This window comes from Phallusia mammillata, chromosome 2 (genome assembly GCF_965637545.1).
Source record: "Phallusia mammillata chromosome 2, kaPhaMamm4.hap1.1, whole genome shotgun sequence".
Lineage (NCBI taxonomy): Eukaryota > Metazoa > Chordata > Ascidiacea > Phlebobranchia > Ascidiidae > Phallusia > Phallusia mammillata.
This window is the reverse complement of record NC_137253.1, coordinates 16,393,740-16,418,493: the sequence shown is the minus strand read 5'-3', so window position 1 is coordinate 16,418,493 and position 24,754 is coordinate 16,393,740. Positions and strand designations below refer to the sequence as shown.

Here is a 24,754-nt window from a genome sequence, read left to right as displayed (position 1 = left end):
GGTTATCGCCTCGATAGCTCAGTCGGGAGAGCGTCAGACTGAAGATCTGAAGGTCCCTGGTTCAATCCCGGGTCGAGGCAACACATCTTTTGTAATATTTTTTTCTACATTAGTTGTTCTGTGTTGGTGAGAATCACAACGAGAAAGTGCACTGAAAATGTTTACCGACAGATGCAAATTGACTTTACATTAAATCTGTCAGAAAATAGTCTCAGAGGACATTTTGAAAAAAGATTTCTACAACAGTACTTGCTTCTCTAGTAGTTTATTACTTCTCTAATTTGACTTCCGTCACATTGCCTATTATTCACCAAAACAAACCTGGTGTGATTCAGGTTTGAGAATACTTACATTGTTTGTTTATTAGCTGAATTTAAATTTCTGTCGGCTTCGAGGGTTGCGCGGTGTTGGAATCCCGACCAAAAGTGTTCATTGACACTTAATGACAAGGAGATTTGAATTCAATTTACAGTACATGGCCGGTTAGCTCAGTTGATTAGAGCGTTGTGCTAATAACGCAAATGTCGCGGGTTCGATCCCCGTACTGGCCAGGTTATCGCCTCGATAGCTCAGTCGGGAGAGCGTCAGACTGAACATTTGAAGGTCCCTGGTTCAATCCCGGGTCGAGGCAACACATCTTTTGTAATATTTTTTTCTACATTAGTTGTTCTGTGTTGGTGAGAATCACAACGAGAAAGTGCACTGAAAATGTTTACCGACAGATGCAAATTGACTTTACATTAAATCTGTCAGAAAATAGTCTCACAGAACATTTTGAAAAAAGATTTTTACTACAGTAGGCTACTTGCTTCTCTAGTAGTTATTACTTCTCTAATTTGACTTCCATCGCATTGCCTATTTTTCACCAAAACAAACCTGGTGTGATTCAGGTTTGAGAATACTTACATTGTTTGTTTATTAGCTGAATTTCAATTTCTGTCGGCTTCGAGGGTTGCGCGGTGTTGGAATCCCGACCAAAAGTGTTCATTGACACTTGACAAGGAGATTTGAATTCAATTTACAGCACATGGCCGGTTAGCTCAGTTGCTTAGAGCGTTGTGCTAATAACGCAAATGTCGCGGGTTCGATCCCCGTACTGGCCAGGTTATCGCCTCGGTAGCTCAGTCGGGAGAGCGTCAGACTGAAGATCTGAAGGTCCCTGGTTCAATCCCGGGTCGAGGCAACACATCTTTTGCAACATTTTGTAATATTGTTTTCTACATTTGTTGTTCTGTGTTGGTGAGAATCACAACGAGAAAGTACACTGAAAATGTTTACCGACAGATGCAAATTGACTTTACATTAAATCTGTCAGAAAATAGTCTCAGAGAACATTTTGAAAAAAGATTTCTACAACAGTAGGCTACTTGCTTCTCTAGTAGTTATTACTTCTCTAATTTTACATCCATCGCATTGCCTATTTTTCACCAAAACAAACCTGGTGTGATTCAGGTTTGAGAATACTTACATTTTTTGTTTATTAGCTGAATTTCAATTTCTGTCGGCTTCGAGGGTTGCGCGGTGTTGGAATCCCGTCCAAAAGTGTTCATTGACACTTGACAAGGAGATTTGAATTCAATTTACTGCACATGGCCGGTTAGCTCAGTTGGTTAGAGCGTTGTGCTAATAACGCAAATGTCGCGGGTTCGATCGCCGTACTGGCCAGGTTATCGCCTCGATAGCTCAGTCGGGAGAGCGTCAGACTGAAGATCTGAAGGTCCATGATTCAATCCCGGGTCGAGGCAACACATTTTTTGCAACATTTTGTAATATTGTTTTCTACATTTGTTGTTCTGTGTTGGTGAGAATCACAACGAGAAAGTACACTGAAAATGTTTACCGACAGATGCAAATTGACTTTACATTAAATCTGTCAGAAAATAGTCTCAGAGGACATTTTGAAAAAAGATTTCTACAACAGTAGGCTACTTGCTTCTCTAGTAGTTTATTACTTCTCTAATTTGACTTCCGTCGCATTGCCTATTTTTCACCAAAACAAACCTGGTGTGATTCAGGTTTGAGAATACTTACATTGTTTGTTTATTAGCTGAATTTCAATTTCTGTCGGCTTCGAGGGTTGCGCGGTGTTGGAATCCCGACCAAAAGTGTTCATTGACACTTGACAAGGAGATTTGAATTGAATTTACAGCACATGGCCGGTTAGCTCAGTTGGTTAGAGCGTTGTGCTAATAACGCAAATGTCGCGGGTTCGATCCCCGTACTGGCCAGGTTATCGCCTCGATAGCTCAGTCGGGAGAGCGTCAGACTGAAGATCTGAAGGTCCCTGGTTCAATCCCGGGTCGAGGCAACACATCTTTTGCAACATTTTGTAATATTGTTTTCTACATTAGTTGTTCTGTGTTGGTGAGAATCACAACGAGAAAGTGCACTGAAAATGTTTACCGACAGATGCAAATTGACTTTACATTAAATCTGTCAGAAAATAGTCTCAGAGGACATTTTGAAAAAAGATTTCTACAACAGTAGGCTACTTGCTTCTCTAGTAGTTTATTACTTCTCTAATTTGACTTCCGTCACATTGCCTATTTTTCACCAAAACAAACCTGGTGTGATTCAGGTTTGAGAATACTTACATTTTTTGTTTATTAGCTGAATTTCAATTTCTGTCGGCTTCGAGGGTTGCGCGGTGTTGGAATCCCGACCAAAAGTGTTCATTGACACTTAATGACAAGGAGATTTGAATTCAATTTCCAGTACATGGCCGGTTAGCTCAGTTGATTAGAGCGTTGTGCTAATAACGCAAATGTCGCGGGTTCGATCCCCGTACTGGCCAGGTTATCGCCTCGATAGCTCAGTCGGGAGAGCGTCAGACTGAAGATCTGAAGGTCCCTGGTTCAATCCCGGGTCGAGGCAACACATCTTTTGTAATATTTTTTTCTACATTAGTTGTTCTGTGTTGGTGAGAATCACAACGAGAAAGTGCACTGAAAATGTTTACCGACAGATGCAAATTGACTTTACATTAAATCTGTCAGAAAATAGTCTCAGAGGACATTTTGAAAAAAGATTTCTACAACAGTACTTGCTTCTCTAGTAGTTTATTACTTCTCTAATTTGACTTCCGTCACATTGCCTATTATTCACCAAAACAAACCTGGTGTGATTCAGGTTTGAGAATACTTACATTGTTTGTTTATTAGCTGAATTTAAATTTCTGTCGGCTTCGAGGGTTGCGCGGTGTTGGAATCCCGACCAAAAGTGTTCATTGACACTTAATGACAAGGAGATTTGAATTCAATTTACAGTACATGGCCGGTTAGCTCAGTTGATTAGAGCGTTGTGCTAATAACGCAAATGTCGCGGGTTCGATCCCCGTACTGGCCAGGTTATCGCCTCGATAGCTCAGTCGGGAGAGCGTCAGACTGAACATCTGAAGGTCCCTGGTTCAATCCCGGGTCGAGGCAACACATCTTTTGTAATATTTTTTTCTACATTAGTTGTTCTGTGTTGGTGAGAATCACAACGAGAAAGTGCACTGAAAATGTTTACCGACAGATGCAAATTGACTTTACATTAAATCTGTCAGAAAATAGTCTCACAGAACATTTTGAAAAAAGATTTTTACTACAGTAGGCTACTTGCTTCTCTAGTAGTTATTACTTCTCTAATTTGACTTCCATCGCATTGCCTATTTTTCACCAAAACAAACCTGGTGTGATTCAGGTTTGAGAATACTTACATTGTTTGTTTATTAGCTGAATTTCAATTTCTGTCGGCTTCGAGGGTTGCGCGGTGTTGGAATCCCGACCAAAAGTGTTCATTGACACTTGACAAGGAGATTTGAATTCAATTTACAGCACATGGCCGGTTAGCTCAGTTGCTTAGAGCGTTGTGCTAATAACGCAAATGTCGCGGGTTCGATCCCCGTACTGGCCAGGTTATCGCCTCGGTAGCTCAGTCGGGAGAGCGTCAGACTGAAGATCTGAAGGTCCCTGGTTCAATCCCGGGTCGAGGCAACACATCTTTTGCAACATTTTGTAATATTGTTTTCTACATTTGTTGTTCTGTGTTGGTGAGAATCACAACGAGAAAGTACACTGAAAATGTTTACCGACAGATGCAAATTGACTTTACATTAAATCTGTCAGAAAATAGTCTCAGAGAACATTTTGAAAAAAGATTTCTACAACAGTACTTGCTTCTCTAGTAGTTTATTACTTCTCTAATTTGACTTCCGTCGCATTGCCTATTTTTCACCAAAACAAACCTGGTGTGATTCAGGTTTGAGAATACTTACATTTTTTGTTTATTAGCTGAATTTCAATTTCTGTCGGCTTCGAGGGTTGCGCGGTGTTGGAATCCCGACCAAAAGTGTTCATTGACACTTAATGACAAGGAGATTTGAATTCAATTTACAGTACATGGCCGGTTAGCTCAGTTGATTAGAGCGTTGTGCTAATAACGCAAATGTCGCGGGTTCGATCCCCGTACTGGCCAGGTTATCGCCTCGATAGCTCAGTCGGGTGGGCGTCAGACTGAAGATCTGAAGGTCCCTGGTTCAATCCCGGGTCGAGGCAACACGTCTTTTGTAATATTTTTTTCTACATTAGTTGTTCTGTGTTGGTGAGAATCACAACGAGAAAGTGCACTGAAAATGTTTACCGACAGATGCAAATTGACTTTACATTAAATCTGTCAGAAAATAGTCTCAGAGAACATTTTGAAAAAAGATTTCTACTACAGTAGGCTACTTACTTCTCTAGTAGTTATTACTTCTCTAATTTGACTTCCATCGCATTGCCTATTTTTCACCAAAACAAACCTGGTGTGATTCAGGTTTGAGAATACTTACATTTTTTGTTTATTAGCTGAATTTCAATTTCTGTCGGCTTCGAGGGTTGCGCGGTGTTGGAATCCCGACCAAAAGTGTTCATTGACACTTGACAAGGAGATTTGAATTCAATTTACTGCACATGGCCGGTTAGCTCACTTGGTTAGAGCGTTGTGCTAATAACGCAAATGTCGCGGGTTCGATCCCCGTTCTGGCCAGGTTATCGCCTCGATGGCTCAGTCGGGAGAGCGTCAGACTGAAGATCTGAAGGTCCCTGGTTCAATCCCGGGTCGAGGCAACACATCTTTTGCAACATTTTGTAATATTTTTTTCTACATTTGTTGTTCTGTGTTGGTGAGAATCACAACGAGAAAGTACACTGAAAATGTTTACCGACAGATGCAAATTGACTTTACATTAAATCTGTCAGAAAATAGTCTCAGAGAACATTTTGAAAAAAGATTTCTACAACAGTACTTGCTTCTCTAGTAGTTTATTACTTCTCTAATTTGACTTCCGTCGCATTGCCTATTTTTCACCAAAACAAACCTGGTGTGATTCAGGTTTGAGAATACTTACATTTTTTGTTTATTAGCTGAATTTCAATTTCTGTCGGCTTCGAGGGTTGCGCGGTGTTGGAATCCCGACCAAAAGTGTTCATTGACACTTGACAAGGAGATTTGAATTGAATTTACAGCACATGGCCTGTTAGCTCAGTTGGTTACACATAACTACATTCAAAGCTTACAAGCATCTGGAAATCATTCCCTAATTGACACTCCGACCAGATTTATGCCCAATCAACAACCATCCCTTCTTGATCATATATACACGAACAGCAACCCTGCACTCTCCCTAGCAGGCACTATAACGTTTGACATCAGCGATCACTTACCAACATTTATGCTTCTAAAAGGACACAAATCACACACCCAGACCCAAGTCTGGATACGTAAATTTAATTTAATAGATAAAAGTCAGTTTTTAGCAGATTTAGATTTAAAATTGTCTAATCATATCAGCTCCTACCTCGATAATCCCAACAAGTTATTCTCCGAATTTAATGACATCTTCATATCAGTCCTGTATAAACATGCTCCTCTTGTTAAACTCTCTAAATCTCATCAAAAATTCTTCAAAAAGCCTTGGATTACAAACAGCATTATAAAGTCCATAAAAACTAAAAACAAACTATACCGCAAAGCTATTAAAAAACGAACCATTGCGGCATATAATAAATACAAAAAATACAATAACACATTAACTCATATAAAAAAGAACGCCAAAATCAACTACTATGCAAGTATTTTACAAAGTAACTCTGGCAACCCAAAAAAGATGTGGAAGGTAATTGGGGATATACTAAACAAAAGGAAATCATCCCCACCCATCTCTTCCATGAAAACATCAAATTCCGATCCCACCACAACTTCTCATCCCCTAACAGTTGCCAACAACTTCAACAAGTACTTTTCCACAATTGGTCTGAAGCTTGCTCAATCCATTCCAGCATCAAATCATTCACCTCTAAAATATATCACCAGCACCTTCAATCATTCCATGTACCTACACCCTATTGATAACTATGAGATGGAAAGCACAATAAACAATCTTAAAAATAACTCCTCTAAAGACACCTTCGACATTCCCTTAAATTTAATCAAAGTTAGTTGTCCAATAATATCTGCATACCTTACTGAAATCTACAACCTTTGTGTAAGTACAGGTGTATTTCCAGATGACATGAAAATTGCTAAAGTGATTCCAATTTTCAAAAGTGGGGACCATCAACTTTTCTGCAATTACAGACCAATATCAATCCTTCCACATTTCTCGAAGATATTTGAAAAACTTTTGAAAAAAAATCTAAATTCTTACCTAAATAAATTCAATATCATCACAGATAATCAAGCTGGGTTTAGAACAAGTTTCTCAACAACACTTTCGCTTCTAGAATTATACGACTACCTTTTAATGCAAAATAGTGTAAAGAAGACAACATGTGCAATATTTCTGGATCTCAAAAAAGCATTTGACACCGTTGACCACCAAATTCTTCTTGGTAAGCTTGAAAAACATGGAATTAGAGGCATTCCATTGAAACTTCTCACTTCGTTTTTGACCGGTCGTAAACAATTTGTAATGTTAAATTCAACACAGTCTCAATATCAGGACATTGTTTGTGGCGTCCCGCAGGGCTCAGTTCTTTCTCCAATTCTATTTCTCATTTATATAAATGACTTACCTTCCATTACCAACTTCAAAACAAACTTATTTGCGGATGACACAGCTCTCTTCATGTCCAACAAAAACGTCCAAATATTAGAGGTTGAAGTAAACCAGCAACTAAACAAAATAAGCCAATGGATGTCTTCAAACAAGCTTACCATTAATACTTTAAAAACTAATTTTATAATTTTCCCTCAAAAATCAATCTCACAAAAATGCTTTAGCGTAAGTTGTGGTCAACAGAAACTAAACCAAGTGTCCCATACCAAATACCTCGGAATGATCATAGATGACAAACTCTCTTGGAAACAACATGTTGCATACCTTGCAACAAAGCTAGCCTCCGGGTCAGGTATGCTATTTACGCTTAAAAAATATTTGCCATCAACTTCATTAAAGCCTGTTTATTCAGCTCTTGTCGCAAGTCATTTGACTTATGGCATTCTGAGCTGGGGCACGGCTACATCCCAAACTCTACATCATCTAAATGTTCTTCACAATAAGGCTGTCCGAAATTTAACAAACGTATCATACAGAGAAAACTTAAATCATGTATATTCGAAAAGTCAAATTCTTAAAATTCCTGACATGTACAATTTTGAACTAGGAAAATTTATGTTCAAAGTTCACAATAAGCTACTGCCTCCTGTCTACACCTCTGCCTATACTTACATTAGTTCCATTCATAATCATATAACACGTCAGTCTGCCACTAACCACTTTTTCATCAAACGAATGTCCTCAACAAAATCCCAGGCAGCATCTATTTACCAAGGCCCAAAATTATGGAATTCCATTCCTCATTACATAAAAAACAACCCTCTTCGCTTGTTTAGCAAATTATACAAAAAAAGCCTTTTGGACATGTATCTGACCTGGTAAGTTTTTACATGTGTGCCATACTTCTTATCCGCATTATTTTTCACGTTACTTTCCAATGCTGTGTACCTTTCGCTTGTATTCCTCCCGCCAGTTCCCTAGCAACCACGTGTAATGTATGATAACATTTACAAGACCAATACAGTACATCATTTGCATTACTGTAAACTGTGCACACTGCTCTAGTTTTAATTATCAAAAGACTCCTGCTGTGTGACTATCTTTTTTCCTTTTTGCCTATTTATCATTATTTCTGTACACGGGTGGCTGACTCGATGACCTATATGGTCCCTTCGCCATCCACCAGTTGCTTGCCTATTATATTTTATTTGCATGCAATAACCGCGTACGCAACTGAAAATAAAATGATGATGATGATGATGATGGTTAGAGCGTTGTGCTAATAACGCAAATGTCGCGGGTTCGATCCCCGTACTGGCCAGGTTATCGCCTCGATAGCTCAGTCGGGAGAGCGTCAGACTGAAGATCTGAAGGTCCCTTGTTCAATCCCGGGTCGAGGCAACACATCTTTTGTAATATTGTTTTCTACATTAGTTGTTCTGTGTTGGTGAGAATCACAACGAGAAAGTGCACTGAAAATGTTTACCGACAGATGCAAATTGACTTTACATTAAATCTGTCAGAAAATAGTCTCAGAGAACATTTTGAAAAAAGATTTCTACAACAGTAGGCTACTTGCTTCTCTAGTAGTTAGTACTTCTCTAATTTGACTTCCATCGCATTGCCTATTTTTCACCAAAACAAACCTGGTGTGATTCAGGTTTGAGAATACTTACATTTTTTGTTTATTAGCTGAATTTCAATTTCTGTCGGCTTCGAGGGTTGCGCGGTGTTGGAATCCCGACCAAAAGTGTTCATTGACACTTGACAAGGAGATTTGAATTCAATTTACTGCACATGGCCGGTTAGCTCAGTTGGTTAGAGCGTTGTGCTAATAACGCAAATGTCGCGGGTTCGATCCCCGTACTGGCCAGGTTATCGCCTCGATGGCTCAGTCAGGAGAGCGTCAGACTGAAGATCTGAAGGTCCCTGGTTCAATCCCGGGTCGAGGCAACACATCTTTTGCAACATTTTGTAATATTGTTTTCTACATTTGTTGTTCTGTGTTGGTGAGAATCACAACGAGAAAGTACACTGAAAATGTTTACCGACAGATGCAAATTGACTTTACATTAAATCTGTCAGAAAATAGTCTCAGAGAACATTTTGAAAAAAGATTTCTACAACAGTAGGCTACTTGCTTCTCTAGTAGTTATTACTTCTCTAATTTTACATCCATCGCATTGCCTATTTTTCACCAAAACAAACCTGGTGTGATTCAGGTTTGAGAATACTTACATTTTTTGTTTATTAGCTGAATTTCAATTTCTGTCGGCTTCGAGGGTTGCGCGGTGTTGGAATCCCGTCCAAAAGTGTTCATTGACACTTGACAAGGAGATTTGAATTCAATTTACTGCACATGGCCGGTTAGCTCAGTTGGTTAGAGCGTTGTGCTAATAACGCAAATGTCGCGGGTTCGATCGCCGTACTGGCCAGGTTATCGCCTCGATAGCTCAGTCGGGAGAGCGTCAGACTGAAGATCTGAAGGTCCATGATTCAATCCCGGGTCGAGGCAACACATTTTTTGCAACATTTTGTAATATTGTTTTCTACATTTGTTGTTCTGTGTTGGTGAGAATCACAACGAGAAAGTACACTGAAAATGTTTACCGACAGATGCAAATTGACTTTACATTAAATCTGTCAGAAAATAGTCTCAGAGGACATTTTGAAAAAAGATTTCTACAACAGTAGGCTACTTGCTTCTCTAGTAGTTTATTACTTCTCTAATTTGACTTCCGTCGCATTGCCTATTTTTCACCAAAACAAACCTGGTGTGATTCAGGTTTGAGAATACTTACATTGTTTGTTTATTAGCTGAATTTAAATTTCTGTCGGCTCCGAGGGTTGCGCGGTGTTGGAATCCCGACCAAAAGTGTTCATTGACACTTGACAAGGAGATTTGAATTGAATTTACAGCACATGGCCGGTTAGCTCAGTTGGTTAGAGCGTTGTGCTAATAACGCAAATGTCGCGGGTTCGATCCCCGTACTGGCCAGGTTATCGCCTCGATAGCTCAGTCGGGAGAGCGTCAGACTGAAGATCTGAAGGTCCCTGGTTCAATCCCGGGTCGAGGCAACACATCTTTTGCAACATTTTGTAATATTGTTTTCTACATTAGTTGTTCTGTGTTGGTGAGAATCACAACGAGAAAGTGCACTGAAAATGTTTACCGACAGATGCAAATTGACTTTACATTAAATCTGTCAGAAAATAGTCTCAGAGGACATTTTGAAAAAAGATTTCTACAACAGTAGGCTACTTGCTTCTCTAGTAGTTTATTACTTCTCTAATTTGACTTCCGTCACATTGCCTATTTTTCACCAAAACAAACCTGGTGTGATTCAGGTTTGAGAATACTTACATTTTTTGTTTATTAGCTGAATTTCAATTTCTGTCGGCTTCGAGGGTTGCGCGGTGTTGGAATCCCGACCAAAAGTGTTCATTGACACTTAATGACAAGGAGATTTGAATTCAATTTACAGTACATGGCCGGTTAGCTCAGTTGGTTAGAGCGTTGTGCTAATAACGCAAATGTCGCGGGTTCGATCCCCGTACTGGCCAGGTTATCGCCTCGATAGCTCAGTCGGGAGAGCGTCAGACTGAAGATCTGAAGGTCCCTGGTTCAATCCCGGGTCGAGGCAACACATCTTTTGTAATATTTTTTTCTACATTAGTTGTTCTGTATTGGTGAGAATCACAACGAGAAAGTGCACTGAAAATGTTTACCGACAGATGCAAATTGACTTTACATTAAATCTGTCAGAAAATAGTCTCAGAGGACATTTTGAAAAAAGATTTCTACAACAGTACTTGCTTCTCTAGTAGTTTATTACTTCTCTAATTTGACTTCCGTCACATTGCCTATTATTCACCAAAACAAACCTGGTGTGATTCAGGTTTGAGAATACTTACATTGTTTGTTTATTAGCTGAATTTAAATTTCTGTCGGCTTCGAGGGTTGCGCGGTGTTGGAATCCCGACCAAAAGTGTTCATTGACACTTAATGACAAGGAGATTTGAATTCAATTTACAGTACATGGCCGGTTAGCTCAGTTGATTAGAGCGTTGTGCTAATAACGCAAATGTCGCGGGTTCGATCCCCGTACTGGCCAGGTTATCGCCTCGATAGCTCAGTCGGGAGAGCGTCAGACTGAACATCTGAAGGTCCCTGGTTCAATCCCGGGTCGAGGCAACACATCTTTTGTAATATTTTTTTCTACATTAGTTGTTCTGTGTTGGTGAGAATCACAACGAGAAAGTGCACTGAAAATGTTTACCGACAGATGCAAATTGACTTTACATTAAATCTGTCAGAAAATAGTCTCACAGAACATTTTGAAAAAAGATTTTTACTACAGTAGGCTACTTGCTTCTCTAGTAGTTATTACTTCTCTAATTTGACTTCCATCGCATTGCCTATTTTTCACCAAAACAAACCTGGTGTGATTCAGGTTTGAGAATACTTACATTGTTTGTTTATTAGCTGAATTTCAATTTCTGTCGGCTCCGAGGGTTGCGCGGTGTTGGAATCCCGACCAAAAGTGTTCATTGACACTTGACAAGGAGATTTGAATTCAATTTACAGCACATGGCCGGTTAGCTCTGTTGGTTAGAGCGTTGTGCTAATAACGCAAATGTCGCGGGTTCGATCCCCGTACTGGCCAGGTTATCGCCTCGATAGCTCAGTCGGGAGAGCGTCAGACTGAAGATCTGAAGGTCCCTGGTTCAATCCCGGGTCGAGGCAACACATCTTTTGCAACATTTTGTAATATTGTTTTCTACATTTGTTGTTCTGTGTTGGTGAGAATCACAACGAGAAAGTACACTGAAAATGTTTACCGACAGATGCAAATTGACTTTACATTAAATCTGTCAGAAAATAGTCTCAGAGAACATTTTGAAAAAAGATTTCTACAACAGTACTTGCTTCTCTAGTAGTTTATTACTTCTCTAATTTGACTTCCGTCGCATTGCCTATTTTTCACCAAAACAAACCTGGTGTGATTCAGGTTTGAGAATACTTACATTTTTTGTTTATTAGCTGAATTTCAATTTCTGTCGGCTTCGAGGGTTGCGCGGTGTTGGAATCCCGACCAAAAGTGTTCATTGACACTTAATGACAAGGAGATTTGAATTCAATTTACAGTACATGGCCGGTTAGCTCAGTTGATTAGAGCGTTGTGCTAATAACGCAAATGTCGCGGGTTCGATCCCCGTACTGGCCAGGTTATCGCCTCGATAGCTCAGTCGGGAGAGCGTCAGACTGAAGATCTGAAGGTCCCTGGTTCAATCCCGGGTCGAGGCAACACATCTTTTGTAATATTTTTTTCTACATTAGTTGTTCTGTGTTGGTGAGAATCACAACGAGAAAGTGCACTGAAAATGTTTACCGACAGATGCAAATTGACTTTACATTAAATCTGTCAGAAAATAGTCTCAGAGAACATTTTGAAAAAAGATTTCTACTACAGTAGGCTACTTACTTCTCTAGTAGTTTATTACTTCTCTAATTTGACTTCCGTCGCATTGCCTATTTTTCACCAAAACAAACCTGGTGTGATTCAGGTTTGAGAATACTTACATTTTTTGTTTATTAGCTGAATTTCAATTTCTGTCGGCTTCGAGGGTTGCGCGGTGTTGGAATCCCGACCAAAAGTGTTCATTGACACTTAATGACAAGGAGATTTGAATTCAATTTACAGTACATGGCCGGTTAGCTCAGTTGATTAGAGCGTTGTGCTAATAACGCAAATGTCGCGGGTTCGATCCCCGTACTGGCCAGGTTATCGCCTCGATAGCTCAGTCGGGAGAGCGTCAGACTGAAGATCTGAAGGTCCCTGGTTCAATCCCGGGTCGAGGCAACACATCTTTTGTAATATTTTTTTCTACATTAGTTGTTCTGTGTTGGTGAGAATCACAACGAGAAAGTGCACTGAAAATGTTTACCGACAGATGCAAATTGACTTTACATTAAATCTGTCAGAAAATAGTCTCAGAGAACATTTTGAAAAAAGATTTCTACTACAGTAGGCTACTTACTTCTCTAGTAGTTATTACTTCTCTAATTTGACTTCCATCGCATTGCCTATTTTTCACCAAAACAAACCTGGTGTGATTCAGGTTTGAGAATACTTACATTTTTTGTTTATTAGCTGAATTTAAATTTCTGTCGGCTTCGAGGGTTGCGCGGTGTTGGAATCCCGACCAAAAGTGTTCATTGACACTTGACAAGGAGATTTGAATTCAATTTACTGCACATGGCCGGTTAGCTCACTTGGTTAGAGCGTTGTGCTAATAACGCAAATGTCGCGGGTTCGATCCCCGTTCTGGCCAGGTTATCGCCTCGATGGCTCAGTCGGGAGAGCGTCAGACTGAAGATCTGAAGGTCCCTGGTTCAATCCCGGGTCGAGGCAACACATCTTTTGCAACATTTTGTAATATTTTTTTCTACATTTGTTGTTCTGTGATGGTGAGAATCACAACGAGAAAGTACACTGAAAATGTTTACCGACAGATGCAAATTGACTTTACATTAAATCTGTCAGAAAATAGTCTCAGAGAACATTTTGAAAAAAGATTTCTACAACAGTACTTGCTTCTCTAGTAGTTTATTACTTCTCTAATTTGACTTCCATCGCATTGCCTATTTTTCACCAAAACAAACCTGGTGTGATTCAGGTTTGAGAATACTTACATTTTTTGTTTATTAGCTGAATTTCAATTTCTGTCGGCTTCGAGGGTTGCGCGGGTGTTGGAATCCCGACCAAAAGTGTTCATTGACACTTGACAAGGAGATTTGAATTCAATTTACTGCACATGGCCGGTTAGCTCAGTTGGTTAGAGCGTTGTGCTAATAACGCAAATGTCGCGGGTTCGATCCCCGTACTGGCCAGGTTATCGCCTCGATAGCTCAGTCGGGAGAGCGTCAGACTGAAGATCTGAAGGTCCCTGGTTCAATCCCGGGTCGAGGCAACACATCTTTTGCAACATTTTGTAATATTGTTTTCTACATTTGTTGTTCTGTGTTGGTGAGAATCACAACGAGAAAGTACACTGAAAATGTTTACCGACAGATGCAAATTGACTTTACATTAAATCTGTCAGAAAATAGTCTCAGAGAACATTTTGAAAAAAGATTTCTACAACAGTACTTGCTTCTCTACTTCTCTAATTTGACTTCCGTCGCATTGCCTATTTTTCACCAAAACAAACCTGGTGTGATTCAGGTTTGAGAATACTTACATTTTTTGTTTATTAGCTGAATTTAAATTTCTGTCGGCTTCGAGGGTTGCGCGGTGTTGGAATCCCGACCAAAAGTGTTCATTGACACTTGACAAGGAGATTTGAATTCAATTTACAGCACATGGCCGGTTAGCTCAGTTGGTTAGAGCGTTGTGCTAATAACGCAAATGTCGCGGGTTCGATCCCCGTACTGGCCAGGTTATCGCCTCGATAGCTCAGTCGGGAGAGCGTCAGACTGAAGATCTGAAGGTCCCTGGTTCAATCCCGGGTCGAGGCAACACATCTTTTGTCATAATTTTTTTCTACATTAGTTGTTCTGTGTTGGTGAGAATCACAACGAGAAAGTACACTGAAAATGTTTACCGACAGATGCAAATTGACTTTACATTAAATCTGTCAGAAAATAGTCTCAGAGAACATTTTGAAAAAAGATTTCTACAACAGTAGGCTACTTGCTTCTCTAGTAGTTATTACTTCTCTAATTTGACTTCCATCGCATTGCCTATTTTTCACCAAAACAAACCTGGTGTGATTCAGGTTTGAGAATACTTACATTTTTTGTTTATTAGCTGAATTTAAATTTCTGTCGGCTTCGAGGGTTGCGCGGTGTTGGAATCCCGACCAAAAGTGTTCATTGACACTTGACAAGGAGATTTGAATTGAATTTACAGCACATGGCCTGTTAGCTCAGTTGGTTAGAGCGTTGTGCTAATAACGCAAATGTCGCGGGTTCGATCCCCGTACTGGCCAGGTTATCGCCTCCATAGCTCAGTCGGGAGAGCGTCAGACTGAAGATCTGAAGGTCCCTTGTTCAATCCCGGGTCGAGGCAACACATCTTTTGTAATATTGTTTTCTACATTAGTTGTTCTGTGTTGGTGAGAATCACAACGAGAAAGTGCACTGAAAATGTTTACCGACAGATGCAAATTGACTTTACATTAAATCTGTCAGAAAATAGTCTCAGAGAACATTTTGAAAAAAGATTTCTACAACAGTAGGCTACTTGCTTCTCTAGTAGTTAGTACTTCTCTAATTTGACTTCCATCGCATTGCCTATTTTTCACCAAAACAAACCTGGTGTGATTCAGGTTTGAGAATACTTACATTTTTTGTTTATTAGCTGAATTTCAATTTCTGTCGGCTTCGAGGGTTGCGCGGTGTTGGAATCCCGACCAAAAGTGTTCATTGACACTTGACAAGGAGATTTGAATTCAATTTACTGCACATGGCCGGTTAGCTCAGTTGGTTAGAGCGTTGTGCTAATAACGCAAATGTCGCGGGTTCGATCCCCGTACTGGCCAGGTTATCGCCTCGATAGCTCAGTCAGGAGAGCGTCAGACTGAAGATCTGAAGGTCCCTGGTTCAATCCCGGGTCGAGGCAACACATCTTTTGCAACATTTTGTAATATTGTTTTCTACATTTGTTGTTCTGTGTTGGTGAGAATCACAACGAGAAAGTACACTGAAAATGTTTACCGACAGATGCAAATTGACTTTACATTAAATCTGTCAGAAAATAGTCTCAGAGAACATTTTGAAAACAGATTTCTACAACAGTACTTGCTTCTCTTCTTCTCTAATTTGACTTCCGTCGCATTGCCTATTTTTCACCAAAACAAACCTGGTGTGATTCAGGTTTGAGAATACTTACATTTTTTGTTTATTAGCTGAATTTCAATTTCTGTCGGCTTCGAGGGTTGCGCGGTGTTGGAATCCCGACCAAAAGTGTTCATTGACACTTGACAAGGAGATTTGAATTCAATTTACTGCACATGGCCGGTTAGCTCAGTTGGTTAGAGCGTTGTGCTAATAACGCAAATGTCGCGGGTTCGATCCCCGTACTGGCCAGGTTATCGCCTCGATAGCTCAGTCGGGAGAGCGTCAGACTGAAGATCTGAAGGTCCCTGGTTCAATCCCGGGTCGAGGCAACACATCTTTTGTAATATTGTTTTCTACATTTGTTGTTCTGTGTTGGTGAGAATCACAACGAGAAAGTACACTGAAAATGTTTACCGACAGATGCAAATTGACTTTACATTAAATCTGTCAGAAAATAGTCTCAGAGAACATTTTGAAAAAAGATTTCTACAACAGTAGGCTACTTGCTTCTCTAGTAGTTATTACTTCTCTAATTTGACTTCCATCGCATTGCCTATTTTTCACCAAAACAAACCTGGTGTGATTCAGGTTTGAGAATACTTACATTTTTTGTTTATTAGCTGAATTTCAATTTCTGTCGGCTTCGAGGGTTGCGCGGGTGTTGGAATCCCGACCAAAAGTGTTCATTGACACTTGACAAGGAGATTTGAATTCAATTTACTGCACATGGCCGGTTAGCTCAGTTGGTTAGAGCGTTGTGCTAATAACGCAAATGTCGCGGGTTCGATCCCCGTACTGGCCAGGTTATCGCCTCGATAGCTCAGTCGGGAGAGCGTCAGACTGAAGATCTGAAGGTCCCTGGTTCAATCCCGGGTCGAGGCAACACATCTTTTGTCATAATTTTTTTCTACATTAGTTGTTCTGTGTTGGTGAGAATCACAACGAGAAAGTACACTGAAAATGTTTACCGACAGATGCAAATTGACTTTACATTAAATCTGTCAGAAAATAGTCTCAGAGAACATTTTGAAAAAAGATTTCTACAACAGTAGGCTACTTGCTTCTCTAGTAGTTATTACTTCTCTAATTTGACTTCCATCGCATTGCCTATTTTTCACCAAAACAAACCTGGTGTGATTCAGGTTTGAGAATACTTACATTTTTTGTTTATTAGCTGAATTTAAATTTCTGTCGGCTTCGAGGGTTGCGCGGTGTTGGAATCCCGACCAAAAGTGTTCATTGACACTTGACAAGGAGATTTGAATTGAATTTACAGCACATGGCCTGTTAGCTCAGTTGGTTAGAGCGTTGTGCTAATAACGCAAATGTCGCGGGTTCGATCCCCGTACTGGCCAGGTTATCGCCTCCATAGCTCAGTCGGGAGAGCGTCAGACTGAAGATCTGAAGGTCCCTTGTTCAATCCCGGGTCGAGGCAACACATCTTTTGTAATATTGTTTTCTACATTAGTTGTTCTGTGTTGGTGAGAATCACAACGAGAAAGTGCACTGAAAATGTTTACCGACAGATGCAAATTGACTTTACATTAAATCTGTCAGAAAATAGTCTCAGAGAACATTTTGAAAAAAGATTTCTACAACAGTAGGCTACTTGCTTCTCTAGTAGTTAGTACTTCTCTAATTTGACTTCCATCGCATTGCCTATTTTTCACCAAAACAAACCTGGTGTGATTCAGGTTTGAGAATACTTACATTTTTTGTTTATTAGCTGAATTTAAATTTCTGTCGGCTTCGAGGGTTGCGCGGTGTTGGAATCCCGACCAAAAGTGTTCATTGACACTTGACAAGGAGATTTGAATTCAATTTACTGCACATGGCCGGTTAGCTCAGTTGGTTAGAGCGTTGTGCTAATAACGCAAATGTCGCGGGTTCGATCCCCGTACTGGCCAGGTTATCGCCTCGATAGCTCAGTCAGGAGAGCGTCAGACTGAAGATCTGAAGGTCCCTGGTTCAATCCCGGGTCGAGGCAACACATCTTTTGCAACATTTTGTAATATTGTTTTCTACATTTGTTGTTCTGTGTTGGTGAGAATCACAACGAGAAAGTACACTGAAAATGTTTACCGACAGATGCAAATTGACTTTACATTAAATCTGTCAGAAAATAGTCTCAGAGAACATTTTGAAAACAGATTTCTACAACAGTACTTGCTTCTCTTCTTCTCTAATTTGACTTCCGTCGCATTGCCTATTTTTCACCAAAACAAACCTGGTGTGATTCAGGTTTGAGAATACTTACATTTTTTGTTTATTAGCTGAATTTCAATTTCTGTCGGCTTCGAGGGTTGCGCGGTGTTGGAATCCCGACCAAAAGTGTTCATTGACACTTGACAAGGAGATTTGAATTCAATTTACTGCACATGGCCGGTTAGCTCAGTTGGTTAGAGCGTTGTGCTAATAACGCAAATGTCGCGGGTTCGATCCCCGTACTGGCCAGGTTATCGCCTCGATAGCTCAGTCGGGAGAGCGTCAGACTGAAGATCTGAAGGTCCCTGGTTCAATCCCGGGTCGAGGCAACACATCTTTTGTAATATTGTTTTCTACATTTGTTGTTCTGTGTTGGTGAGAATCACAACGAGAAAGTACACTGAAAATGTTTACCGACAGATGCAAATTGACTTTACATTAAATCTGTCAGAAAATAGTCTCAGAGAACATTTTGAAAAAAGATTTCTACAACAGTAGGCTACTTGCTTCTCTAGTAGTTATTACTTCTCTAATTTGACTTCCATCGCATTGCCTATTTTTCACCAAAACAAACCTGGTGTGATTCAGGTTTGAGAATACTTACATTTTTTGTTTATTAGCTGAATTTCAATTTCTGTCGGCTTCGAGGGTTGCGCGGGTGTTGGAATCCCGACCAAAAGTGTTCATTGACACTTGACAAGGAGATTTGAATTCAATTTACTGCACATGGCCGGTTAGCTCAGTTGGTTAGAGCGTTGTGCTTATTACGCAAATGTCGCGGGTTCGATCGCCGTACTGGCCAGGTTATCGCCTCGATAGCTCAGTCGGGAGAGCGTCAGACTGAAGATCTGAAGGTCCCTGGTTCAATCCCGGGTCGAGGCAACACATCTTTTGCAACATTTTGTAATATTGTTTTCTACATTTGTTGTTCTGTGTTGGTGAGAATCACAACGAGAAAGTACACTGAAAATGTTTACCGACAGATGCAAATTGACTTGACATTAAATCTGTCAGAAAATAGTCTCAGAGAACATTTTGAAAAAAGATTTCTACAACAGTACTTGCTTCTCTACTTCTCTAATTTGACTTCCGTCGCATTGCCTATTTTTCACCAAAACAAACCTGGTGTGATTCAGGTTTGAGAATACTTACATTTTTTGTTTATTAGCTGAATTTCAATTTCTGTCGGCTTCGAGGGTTGCGCGGTGTTGGAATCCCGACCAAAAGTGTTCATTGACACTTAATGACAAGGAGATTTGAATTCAATTTACAGTACATGGCCGGTTAGCTCAGTTGATTAGAGCGTTGTGCTAATAACGCAAATGTCGCGGGTTCGATCCCCGTACTGGCCAGGTTATCGCCTCGATAGCTCAGTCGGGAGAGCGTCAGACTGAAGATCTGAAGGTCCCTGGTTCAATCCCGGGTCGAGGCAACACATCTTTTGTAATATTTTTTTCTACATTAGTTGTTCTGTGTTGGTGAGAATCACAACGAGAAAGTGCACTGAAAATGTTTACCGACAGATGCAAATTGACTTTACATTAAATCTGTCAGAAAATAGTCTCAGAGAACATTTTGAAAAAAGATTTCTACAACAGTAGGCTACTTGCTTCTCTAGTAGTTATTACTTCTCTAATTTGACTTCCATCGCATTGCCTATTTTTCACCAAAACAAACCTGGTGTGATTCAGGTTTGAGAATACTTACATTTTTTGTTTATTAGCTGAATTTCAATTTCTGTCAGCTTCGAGGGTTGCGCGGTGTTGGAATCCCGACCAAAAGTGTTCATTGACACTTGACAAGGAGATTTGAATTCAATTTACTGCACATGGCCGGTTAGCTCAGTTGGTTAGAGCGTTGTGCTAATAACGCAAATGTCGCGGGTTCGATCCCCGTACTGGCCAGGTTATCGCCTCGATAGCTCAGTCAGGAGAGCGTCAGACTGAAGATCTGAAGGTCCCTGGTTCAATCCCGGGTCGAGGCAACACATCTTTTGCAACATTTTGTAATATTGTTTTCTACATTTGTTGTTCTGTGTTGGTGAGAATCACAACGAGAAAGTACACTGAAAATGTTTACCGACAGATGCAAATTGACTTTACATTAAATCTGTCAGAAAATAGTCTCAGAGAACATTTTGAAAAAAGATTTCTACAACAGTACTTGCTTCTCTTCTTCTCTAATTTGACTTCCGTCGCATTGCCTATTTTTCACCAAAACAAACCTGGTGTGATTCAGGTTTGAGAATACTTACATTTTTTGTTTATTAGCTGAATTTCAATTTCTGTCGGCTTCGAGGGTTGCGCGGTGTTGGAATCCCGACCAAAAGTGTTCATTGACACTTGACAAGGAGATTTGAATTCAATTTACTGCACATGGCCGGTTAGCTCAGTTGGTTAGAGCGTTGTGCTAATAACGCAAATGTCGCGGGTTCGATCCCCGTACTGGCCAGGTTATCGCCTCGATAGCTCAGTCGGGAGAGCGTCAGACTGAAGATCTGAAGGTCCCTGGTTCAATCCCGGGTCGAGGCAACACATCTTTTGTAATATTGTTTTCTACATTTGTTGTTCTGTGTTGGTGAGAATCACAACGAGAAAGTACACTGAAAATGTTTACCGACAGATGCAAATTGACTTTACATTAAATCTGTCAGAAAATAGTCTCAGAGAACATTTTGAAAAAAGATTTCTACAACAGTAGGCTACTTGCTTCTCTAGTAGTTATTACTTCTCTAATTTGACTTCCATCGCATTGCCTATTTTTCACCAAAACAAACCTGGTGTGATTCAGGTTTGAGAATACTTACATTTTTTGTTTATTAGCTGAATTTCAATTTCTGTCAGCTTCGAGGGTTGCGCGGTGTTGGAATCCCGACCAAAAGTGTTCATTGACACTTGACAAGGAGATTTGAATTCAATTTACTGCACATGGCCGGTTAGCTCAGTTGGTTAGAGCGTTGTGCTTATTACGCAAATGTCGCGGGTTCGATCGCCGTACTGGCCAGGTTATCGCCTCGATAGCTCAGTCGGGAGAGCGTCAGACTGAAGATCTGAAGGTCCCTGGTTCAATCCCGGGTCGAGGCAACACATCTTTTGCAACATTTTGTAATATTGTTTTCTACATTTGTTGTTCTGTGTTGGTGAGAATCACAACGAGAAAGTACACTGAAAATGTTTACCGACAGATGCAAATTGACTTGACATTAAATCTGTCAGAAAATAGTCTCAGAGAACATTTTGAAAAAAGATTTCTACAACAGTACTTGCTTCTCTACTTCTCTAATTTGACTTCCGTCGCATTGCCTATTTTTCACCAAAACAAACCTGGTGTGATTCAGGTTTGAGAATACTTACATTTTTTGTTTATTAGCTGAATTTCAATTTCTGTCGGCTTCGAGGGTTGCGCGGTGTTGGAATCCCGACCAAAAGTGTTCATTGACACTTAATGACAAGGAGATTTGAATTCAATTTACAGTACATGGCCGGTTAGCTCAGTTGATTAGAGCGTTGTGCTAATAACGCAAATGTCGCGGGTTCGATCCCCGTACTGGCCAGGTTATCGCCTCGATAGCTCAGTCGGGAGAGCGTCAGACTGAAGATCTGAAGGTCCCTGGTTCAATCCCGGGTCGAGGCAACACATCTTTTGTAATATTTTTTTCTACATCAGTTGTTCTGTGTTGGTGAGAATCACAACGAGAAAGTGCACTGAAAATGTTTACCGACAGATGCAAATTGACTTTACATTAAATCTGTCAGAAAATAGTCTCAGAGAACATTTTGAAAAAAGATTTCTACAACAGTAGGCTACTTGCTTCTCTAGTAGTTATTACTTCTCTAATTTGACTTCCATCGCATTGCCTATTTTTCACCAAAACAAACCTGGTGTGATTCAGGTTTGAGAATACTTACATTTTTTGTTTATTAGCTGAATTTAAATTTCTGTCAGCTTCGAGGGTTGCGCGGTGTTGGAATCCCGACCAAAAGTGTTCATTGACACTTGACAAGGAGATTTGAATTCAATTTACTGCACATGGCCGGTTAGCTCAGTTGGTTAGAGCGTTGTGCTAATAACGCAAATGTCGCGGGTTCGATCCCCGTACTGGCCAGGTTATCCCCTCGATAGCTCAGTCGGGAGAGCGTCAGACTGAAGATCTGAAGGTCCCTGGTTCAATCCCGGGTCGAGGCAACACATCTTTTGTAATATTGTTTTCTACATTTGTTGTTCTGTGTTGGTGAGAATCACAACGAGAAAGTACACTGAAAATGTTTACCGACAGATGCAAATTGACTTTACATTAAATCTGTCAGAAAATAGTCTCAGAGAACATTTTGAAAAAAGATTTCTACAACAGTACTTGCTTCTCTACTTCTCTAATTTGACTTCCGTCGCATTGCCTATTTTTCACCAAAACAAACCTGGTGTGATTCAGGTTTGAGAATACTTACATTTTTTGTTTATTAGCTGAATTTCAATTTCTGTCGGCTTCGAGGGTTGCGCGGTGTTGGAATCCCGACCAAAAGTGTTCATTGACACTTGACAAGGAGATTTGAATTCAATTTACTGCACATTAGCTCAGTTGGTTAGAGCGTTGTGCTAATAACGCAAATGTCGCGGGTTCGATCCCCGTACTGGCCAGGTTATCCCCTCGATAGCTCAGTCGGGAGAGCGTCAGACTGAAGATCTGAAGGTCCCTGGTTCAATCCAGGGTCGAGGCAACACATCTTTTGTAATATTTTTTTCTACATTAGTTGTTCTGTGTTGGTGAAAATCACAACGAGAAAGTACACTGAAAATGTTTACCGACAGATGCAAATTGACTTTACATTAAATCTGTCAGAAAATAGTCTCAGAGAACATTTTGAAAAAAGATTTCTACAACAGTAGGCTACTTGCTTCTCTAGTAGTTATTACTTCTCTAATTTGACTTCCGTCGCATTGCCTATTTTTCACCAAAACAAACCTGGTGTGATTCAGGTTTGAGAATACTTACATTTTTTGTTTATTAGCTGAATTTCAATTTCTGTCGGCTTCGAGGGTTGCGCGGTGTTGGAATCCCGACCAAAAGTGTTCATTGACATTTGACAAGGAGATTTGAATTCAATTTACTGCACATGGCCGGTTAGCTCAGTTGGTTAGAGCGTTGTGCTAATAACGCAAATGTCGCGGGTTCGATCCCCGTACTGGCCAGGTTATCGCCTCGATAGCTCAGTCGGGAGAGCGTCAGACTGAAGATCTGAAGGTCCCTGGTTCAATCCCGGGTCGAGGCAACACATCTTTTGCAACATTTTGTAATATTTTTTTCTACATTTGTTGTTCTGTGTTGGTGAGAATCACAACGAGAAAGTACACTGAAAATGTTTACCGACAGATGCAAATTGACTTTACATTAAATCTGTCAGAAAATAGTCTCAGAGAACATTTTGAAAAAAGATTTCTACAACAGTACTTGCTTCTCTACTTCTCTAATTTGACTTCCGTCGCATTGCCTATTTTTCACCAAAACAAACCTGGTGTGATTCAGGTTTGAGAATACTTACATTTTTTGTTTATTAGCTGAATTTCAATTTCTGTCAGCTTCGAGGGTTGCGCGGTGTTGGAATCCCGACCAAAAGTGTCCATTGACACTTGACAAGGAGATTTGAATTCAATTTACTGCACATGGCCGGTTAGCTCAGTTGGTTAGAGCGTTGTGCTAATAACGCAAATGTCGCGGGTTCGATCCCCGTACTGGCCAGGTTATCGCCTCGATAGCTCAGTCGGTAAAGCGTCAGACTGAAGATCTGAAGGTCCCTGGTTCAATCCCGGGTCGAGGCAACACATCTTTTGTAATATTTTTTTCTACATTAGTTGTTCTGTGTTGGTGAGAATCACAACGAGAAAGTACACTGAAAATGTTTACCGACAGATGCAAATTGACTTTACATTAAATCTGTCAGAAAATAGTCTCAGAGAACATTTTGAAAAAAGATTTCTACAACAGTACTTGCTTCTCTACTTCTCTAATTTGACTTCCGTCGCATTGCCTATTTTTCACCAAAACAAACCTGGTGTGATTCAGGTTTGAGAATACTTACATTTTTTGTTTATTAGCTGAATTTCAATTTCTGTCGGCTTCGAGGGTTGCGCGGTGTTGGAATCCCGACCAAAAGTGTTCATTGACACTTGACAAGGAGATTTGAATTCAATTTACAGCACATGGCCGGTTAGCTCAGTTGGTTAGAGCGTTGTGCTAATAACGCAAATGTCGCGGGTTCGATCCCCGTACTGGCCAGGTTATCGCCTCGATAGCTCAGTCGGGAGAGCGTCAGACTGAAGATCTGATGGTCCCTGGTTCAATCCCGGGTCGAGGCAACACATCTTTTGTCATATTTTTTTCTACATTAGTTGTTCTGTGTTGGTGAGAATCACAACGAGAAAGTGCACTGAAAATGTTTACCGACAGATGCAAATTGACTTTACATTAAATCTGTCAGAAAATAGTCTCAGAGAACATTTTGAAAAAAGATTTCTACTACAGTAGGCTACTTGCTTCTCTAGTAGTTATTACTTCTCTAATTTGACTTCCATCGCATTGCCTATTTTTCACCAAAACAAACCTGGTGTGATTCAGGTTTGAGAATACTTACATTTTTTGTTTATTAGCTGAATTTCAATTTCTGTCGGCTCCGAGGGTTGCGCGGTGT

The 24,754-nt window shown here is 40.3% G+C and overlaps 1 long non-coding RNA gene and 61 other non-coding genes across 65 annotated transcripts; 61 read left to right on the top strand and 1 right to left on the bottom strand.

Moving 5' to 3' along the window:
* Window positions 1-7: 7 nt before the first annotated feature.
* Trnaf-gaa (transfer RNA phenylalanine (anticodon GAA)) lies at window positions 8-80 on the top strand. The gene has a single exon. It is a non-coding gene; the product is annotated as a tRNA-Phe (tRNA).
* A 397-nt stretch (window positions 81-477) lies between these two features.
* Trnai-aau (transfer RNA isoleucine (anticodon AAU)) lies at window positions 478-551 on the top strand. Its single transcript has one exon. It is a non-coding gene; the product is annotated as a tRNA-Ile (tRNA).
* A 559-nt stretch (window positions 552-1,110) lies between these two features.
* Trnaf-gaa (transfer RNA phenylalanine (anticodon GAA)) lies at window positions 1,111-1,183 on the top strand. Its single transcript has one exon. It is a non-coding gene; the product is annotated as a tRNA-Phe (tRNA).
* Window positions 1,184-2,154: 971 nt separating this feature from the next.
* Trnai-aau (transfer RNA isoleucine (anticodon AAU)) lies at window positions 2,155-2,228 on the top strand. Its single transcript has one exon. It is a non-coding gene; the product is annotated as a tRNA-Ile (tRNA).
* Window positions 2,229-2,235: 7 nt separating this feature from the next.
* Trnaf-gaa (transfer RNA phenylalanine (anticodon GAA)) lies at window positions 2,236-2,308 on the top strand. The gene has a single exon. It is a non-coding gene; the product is annotated as a tRNA-Phe (tRNA).
* A 412-nt stretch (window positions 2,309-2,720) lies between these two features.
* Trnai-aau (transfer RNA isoleucine (anticodon AAU)) lies at window positions 2,721-2,794 on the top strand. The gene has a single exon. It is a non-coding gene; the product is annotated as a tRNA-Ile (tRNA).
* Window positions 2,795-2,801: 7 nt separating this feature from the next.
* On the top strand, window positions 2,802-2,874 carry Trnaf-gaa (transfer RNA phenylalanine (anticodon GAA)). Its single transcript has one exon. It is a non-coding gene; the product is annotated as a tRNA-Phe (tRNA).
* Window positions 2,875-3,271: 397 nt separating this feature from the next.
* On the top strand, window positions 3,272-3,345 carry Trnai-aau (transfer RNA isoleucine (anticodon AAU)). Its single transcript has one exon. It is a non-coding gene; the product is annotated as a tRNA-Ile (tRNA).
* Window positions 3,346-3,352: 7 nt separating this feature from the next.
* Window positions 3,353-3,425, top strand: Trnaf-gaa (transfer RNA phenylalanine (anticodon GAA)). The gene has a single exon. It is a non-coding gene; the product is annotated as a tRNA-Phe (tRNA).
* Window positions 3,426-3,904: 479 nt separating this feature from the next.
* Trnaf-gaa (transfer RNA phenylalanine (anticodon GAA)) lies at window positions 3,905-3,977 on the top strand. The gene has a single exon. It is a non-coding gene; the product is annotated as a tRNA-Phe (tRNA).
* A 407-nt stretch (window positions 3,978-4,384) lies between these two features.
* On the top strand, window positions 4,385-4,458 carry Trnai-aau (transfer RNA isoleucine (anticodon AAU)). Its single transcript has one exon. It is a non-coding gene; the product is annotated as a tRNA-Ile (tRNA).
* A 559-nt stretch (window positions 4,459-5,017) lies between these two features.
* On the top strand, window positions 5,018-5,090 carry Trnaf-gaa (transfer RNA phenylalanine (anticodon GAA)). Its single transcript has one exon. It is a non-coding gene; the product is annotated as a tRNA-Phe (tRNA).
* Window positions 5,091-5,523: 433 nt separating this feature from the next.
* LOC145214984 (uncharacterized) lies at window positions 5,524-8,280 on the bottom strand. 4 transcript variants are annotated; one of them, XR_013857167.1, is made up of 4 exons: window positions 7,694-8,280; window positions 7,295-7,387; window positions 7,038-7,138; window positions 5,941-6,760 (listed from the first exon to the last, which is right to left on the bottom strand). It is a non-coding gene; the product is annotated as an uncharacterized LOC145214984 (long non-coding RNA). The 4 variants fall into 4 exon arrangements; XR_013857168.1 differs by lacking the exon at window positions 7,295-7,387 and adding an exon at window positions 5,524-5,925 and having other exon boundaries at window positions 6,180-7,138; XR_013857169.1 differs by lacking the exon at window positions 7,295-7,387 and adding an exon at window positions 5,524-5,925 and having other exon boundaries at window positions 6,180-7,138; window positions 7,897-8,280.
* A 540-nt stretch (window positions 8,281-8,820) lies between these two features.
* On the top strand, window positions 8,821-8,894 carry Trnai-aau (transfer RNA isoleucine (anticodon AAU)). Its single transcript has one exon. It is a non-coding gene; the product is annotated as a tRNA-Ile (tRNA).
* Window positions 8,895-8,901: 7 nt separating this feature from the next.
* Window positions 8,902-8,974, top strand: Trnaf-gaa (transfer RNA phenylalanine (anticodon GAA)). Its single transcript has one exon. It is a non-coding gene; the product is annotated as a tRNA-Phe (tRNA).
* A 971-nt stretch (window positions 8,975-9,945) lies between these two features.
* Trnai-aau (transfer RNA isoleucine (anticodon AAU)) lies at window positions 9,946-10,019 on the top strand. Its single transcript has one exon. It is a non-coding gene; the product is annotated as a tRNA-Ile (tRNA).
* Window positions 10,020-10,026: 7 nt separating this feature from the next.
* Trnaf-gaa (transfer RNA phenylalanine (anticodon GAA)) lies at window positions 10,027-10,099 on the top strand. The gene has a single exon. It is a non-coding gene; the product is annotated as a tRNA-Phe (tRNA).
* Window positions 10,100-10,511: 412 nt separating this feature from the next.
* Trnai-aau (transfer RNA isoleucine (anticodon AAU)) lies at window positions 10,512-10,585 on the top strand. Its single transcript has one exon. It is a non-coding gene; the product is annotated as a tRNA-Ile (tRNA).
* A 7-nt stretch (window positions 10,586-10,592) lies between these two features.
* Window positions 10,593-10,665, top strand: Trnaf-gaa (transfer RNA phenylalanine (anticodon GAA)). The gene has a single exon. It is a non-coding gene; the product is annotated as a tRNA-Phe (tRNA).
* Window positions 10,666-11,062: 397 nt separating this feature from the next.
* Window positions 11,063-11,136, top strand: Trnai-aau (transfer RNA isoleucine (anticodon AAU)). The gene has a single exon. It is a non-coding gene; the product is annotated as a tRNA-Ile (tRNA).
* A 7-nt stretch (window positions 11,137-11,143) lies between these two features.
* On the top strand, window positions 11,144-11,216 carry Trnaf-gaa (transfer RNA phenylalanine (anticodon GAA)). Its single transcript has one exon. It is a non-coding gene; the product is annotated as a tRNA-Phe (tRNA).
* Window positions 11,217-11,695: 479 nt separating this feature from the next.
* Window positions 11,696-11,768, top strand: Trnaf-gaa (transfer RNA phenylalanine (anticodon GAA)). Its single transcript has one exon. It is a non-coding gene; the product is annotated as a tRNA-Phe (tRNA).
* A 407-nt stretch (window positions 11,769-12,175) lies between these two features.
* Trnai-aau (transfer RNA isoleucine (anticodon AAU)) lies at window positions 12,176-12,249 on the top strand. The gene has a single exon. It is a non-coding gene; the product is annotated as a tRNA-Ile (tRNA).
* A 7-nt stretch (window positions 12,250-12,256) lies between these two features.
* Trnaf-gaa (transfer RNA phenylalanine (anticodon GAA)) lies at window positions 12,257-12,329 on the top strand. The gene has a single exon. It is a non-coding gene; the product is annotated as a tRNA-Phe (tRNA).
* A 402-nt stretch (window positions 12,330-12,731) lies between these two features.
* On the top strand, window positions 12,732-12,805 carry Trnai-aau (transfer RNA isoleucine (anticodon AAU)). Its single transcript has one exon. It is a non-coding gene; the product is annotated as a tRNA-Ile (tRNA).
* A 7-nt stretch (window positions 12,806-12,812) lies between these two features.
* Trnaf-gaa (transfer RNA phenylalanine (anticodon GAA)) lies at window positions 12,813-12,885 on the top strand. The gene has a single exon. It is a non-coding gene; the product is annotated as a tRNA-Phe (tRNA).
* Window positions 12,886-13,364: 479 nt separating this feature from the next.
* Trnaf-gaa (transfer RNA phenylalanine (anticodon GAA)) lies at window positions 13,365-13,437 on the top strand. Its single transcript has one exon. It is a non-coding gene; the product is annotated as a tRNA-Phe (tRNA).
* A 405-nt stretch (window positions 13,438-13,842) lies between these two features.
* Trnai-aau (transfer RNA isoleucine (anticodon AAU)) lies at window positions 13,843-13,916 on the top strand. Its single transcript has one exon. It is a non-coding gene; the product is annotated as a tRNA-Ile (tRNA).
* A 7-nt stretch (window positions 13,917-13,923) lies between these two features.
* On the top strand, window positions 13,924-13,996 carry Trnaf-gaa (transfer RNA phenylalanine (anticodon GAA)). The gene has a single exon. It is a non-coding gene; the product is annotated as a tRNA-Phe (tRNA).
* A 393-nt stretch (window positions 13,997-14,389) lies between these two features.
* Window positions 14,390-14,463, top strand: Trnai-aau (transfer RNA isoleucine (anticodon AAU)). Its single transcript has one exon. It is a non-coding gene; the product is annotated as a tRNA-Ile (tRNA).
* A 7-nt stretch (window positions 14,464-14,470) lies between these two features.
* Trnaf-gaa (transfer RNA phenylalanine (anticodon GAA)) lies at window positions 14,471-14,543 on the top strand. The gene has a single exon. It is a non-coding gene; the product is annotated as a tRNA-Phe (tRNA).
* Window positions 14,544-14,942: 399 nt separating this feature from the next.
* Trnai-aau (transfer RNA isoleucine (anticodon AAU)) lies at window positions 14,943-15,016 on the top strand. The gene has a single exon. It is a non-coding gene; the product is annotated as a tRNA-Ile (tRNA).
* Window positions 15,017-15,494: 478 nt separating this feature from the next.
* Trnai-aau (transfer RNA isoleucine (anticodon AAU)) lies at window positions 15,495-15,568 on the top strand. Its single transcript has one exon. It is a non-coding gene; the product is annotated as a tRNA-Ile (tRNA).
* Window positions 15,569-15,575: 7 nt separating this feature from the next.
* Window positions 15,576-15,648, top strand: Trnaf-gaa (transfer RNA phenylalanine (anticodon GAA)). The gene has a single exon. It is a non-coding gene; the product is annotated as a tRNA-Phe (tRNA).
* Window positions 15,649-16,041: 393 nt separating this feature from the next.
* On the top strand, window positions 16,042-16,115 carry Trnai-aau (transfer RNA isoleucine (anticodon AAU)). Its single transcript has one exon. It is a non-coding gene; the product is annotated as a tRNA-Ile (tRNA).
* A 7-nt stretch (window positions 16,116-16,122) lies between these two features.
* Window positions 16,123-16,195, top strand: Trnaf-gaa (transfer RNA phenylalanine (anticodon GAA)). The gene has a single exon. It is a non-coding gene; the product is annotated as a tRNA-Phe (tRNA).
* A 399-nt stretch (window positions 16,196-16,594) lies between these two features.
* On the top strand, window positions 16,595-16,668 carry Trnai-aau (transfer RNA isoleucine (anticodon AAU)). Its single transcript has one exon. It is a non-coding gene; the product is annotated as a tRNA-Ile (tRNA).
* A 7-nt stretch (window positions 16,669-16,675) lies between these two features.
* Trnaf-gaa (transfer RNA phenylalanine (anticodon GAA)) lies at window positions 16,676-16,748 on the top strand. The gene has a single exon. It is a non-coding gene; the product is annotated as a tRNA-Phe (tRNA).
* A 399-nt stretch (window positions 16,749-17,147) lies between these two features.
* Trnai-aau (transfer RNA isoleucine (anticodon AAU)) lies at window positions 17,148-17,221 on the top strand. The gene has a single exon. It is a non-coding gene; the product is annotated as a tRNA-Ile (tRNA).
* A 478-nt stretch (window positions 17,222-17,699) lies between these two features.
* On the top strand, window positions 17,700-17,773 carry Trnai-aau (transfer RNA isoleucine (anticodon AAU)). The gene has a single exon. It is a non-coding gene; the product is annotated as a tRNA-Ile (tRNA).
* Window positions 17,774-17,780: 7 nt separating this feature from the next.
* Trnaf-gaa (transfer RNA phenylalanine (anticodon GAA)) lies at window positions 17,781-17,853 on the top strand. The gene has a single exon. It is a non-coding gene; the product is annotated as a tRNA-Phe (tRNA).
* Window positions 17,854-18,246: 393 nt separating this feature from the next.
* On the top strand, window positions 18,247-18,320 carry Trnai-aau (transfer RNA isoleucine (anticodon AAU)). Its single transcript has one exon. It is a non-coding gene; the product is annotated as a tRNA-Ile (tRNA).
* A 7-nt stretch (window positions 18,321-18,327) lies between these two features.
* On the top strand, window positions 18,328-18,400 carry Trnaf-gaa (transfer RNA phenylalanine (anticodon GAA)). The gene has a single exon. It is a non-coding gene; the product is annotated as a tRNA-Phe (tRNA).
* Window positions 18,401-18,799: 399 nt separating this feature from the next.
* Trnai-uau (transfer RNA isoleucine (anticodon UAU)) lies at window positions 18,800-18,873 on the top strand. Its single transcript has one exon. It is a non-coding gene; the product is annotated as a tRNA-Ile (tRNA).
* Window positions 18,874-18,880: 7 nt separating this feature from the next.
* Window positions 18,881-18,953, top strand: Trnaf-gaa (transfer RNA phenylalanine (anticodon GAA)). Its single transcript has one exon. It is a non-coding gene; the product is annotated as a tRNA-Phe (tRNA).
* Window positions 18,954-19,349: 396 nt separating this feature from the next.
* On the top strand, window positions 19,350-19,423 carry Trnai-aau (transfer RNA isoleucine (anticodon AAU)). Its single transcript has one exon. It is a non-coding gene; the product is annotated as a tRNA-Ile (tRNA).
* A 7-nt stretch (window positions 19,424-19,430) lies between these two features.
* Window positions 19,431-19,503, top strand: Trnaf-gaa (transfer RNA phenylalanine (anticodon GAA)). The gene has a single exon. It is a non-coding gene; the product is annotated as a tRNA-Phe (tRNA).
* A 398-nt stretch (window positions 19,504-19,901) lies between these two features.
* Trnai-aau (transfer RNA isoleucine (anticodon AAU)) lies at window positions 19,902-19,975 on the top strand. The gene has a single exon. It is a non-coding gene; the product is annotated as a tRNA-Ile (tRNA).
* A 7-nt stretch (window positions 19,976-19,982) lies between these two features.
* Window positions 19,983-20,055, top strand: Trnaf-gaa (transfer RNA phenylalanine (anticodon GAA)). The gene has a single exon. It is a non-coding gene; the product is annotated as a tRNA-Phe (tRNA).
* Window positions 20,056-20,448: 393 nt separating this feature from the next.
* On the top strand, window positions 20,449-20,522 carry Trnai-aau (transfer RNA isoleucine (anticodon AAU)). The gene has a single exon. It is a non-coding gene; the product is annotated as a tRNA-Ile (tRNA).
* Window positions 20,523-20,529: 7 nt separating this feature from the next.
* Trnaf-gaa (transfer RNA phenylalanine (anticodon GAA)) lies at window positions 20,530-20,602 on the top strand. Its single transcript has one exon. It is a non-coding gene; the product is annotated as a tRNA-Phe (tRNA).
* A 398-nt stretch (window positions 20,603-21,000) lies between these two features.
* Window positions 21,001-21,074, top strand: Trnai-uau (transfer RNA isoleucine (anticodon UAU)). The gene has a single exon. It is a non-coding gene; the product is annotated as a tRNA-Ile (tRNA).
* Window positions 21,075-21,081: 7 nt separating this feature from the next.
* Trnaf-gaa (transfer RNA phenylalanine (anticodon GAA)) lies at window positions 21,082-21,154 on the top strand. The gene has a single exon. It is a non-coding gene; the product is annotated as a tRNA-Phe (tRNA).
* A 396-nt stretch (window positions 21,155-21,550) lies between these two features.
* On the top strand, window positions 21,551-21,624 carry Trnai-aau (transfer RNA isoleucine (anticodon AAU)). Its single transcript has one exon. It is a non-coding gene; the product is annotated as a tRNA-Ile (tRNA).
* A 7-nt stretch (window positions 21,625-21,631) lies between these two features.
* Trnaf-gaa (transfer RNA phenylalanine (anticodon GAA)) lies at window positions 21,632-21,704 on the top strand. Its single transcript has one exon. It is a non-coding gene; the product is annotated as a tRNA-Phe (tRNA).
* A 398-nt stretch (window positions 21,705-22,102) lies between these two features.
* Window positions 22,103-22,176, top strand: Trnai-aau (transfer RNA isoleucine (anticodon AAU)). Its single transcript has one exon. It is a non-coding gene; the product is annotated as a tRNA-Ile (tRNA).
* Window positions 22,177-23,184: 1,008 nt separating this feature from the next.
* On the top strand, window positions 23,185-23,258 carry Trnai-aau (transfer RNA isoleucine (anticodon AAU)). The gene has a single exon. It is a non-coding gene; the product is annotated as a tRNA-Ile (tRNA).
* A 7-nt stretch (window positions 23,259-23,265) lies between these two features.
* Window positions 23,266-23,338, top strand: Trnaf-gaa (transfer RNA phenylalanine (anticodon GAA)). The gene has a single exon. It is a non-coding gene; the product is annotated as a tRNA-Phe (tRNA).
* A 393-nt stretch (window positions 23,339-23,731) lies between these two features.
* On the top strand, window positions 23,732-23,805 carry Trnai-aau (transfer RNA isoleucine (anticodon AAU)). The gene has a single exon. It is a non-coding gene; the product is annotated as a tRNA-Ile (tRNA).
* Window positions 23,806-23,812: 7 nt separating this feature from the next.
* Window positions 23,813-23,885, top strand: Trnaf-gaa (transfer RNA phenylalanine (anticodon GAA)). Its single transcript has one exon. It is a non-coding gene; the product is annotated as a tRNA-Phe (tRNA).
* A 383-nt stretch (window positions 23,886-24,268) lies between these two features.
* Window positions 24,269-24,342, top strand: Trnai-aau (transfer RNA isoleucine (anticodon AAU)). The gene has a single exon. It is a non-coding gene; the product is annotated as a tRNA-Ile (tRNA).
* Window positions 24,343-24,349: 7 nt separating this feature from the next.
* On the top strand, window positions 24,350-24,422 carry Trnaf-gaa (transfer RNA phenylalanine (anticodon GAA)). The gene has a single exon. It is a non-coding gene; the product is annotated as a tRNA-Phe (tRNA).
* The last annotated feature ends 332 nt before the right edge of the window (window positions 24,423-24,754 follow it).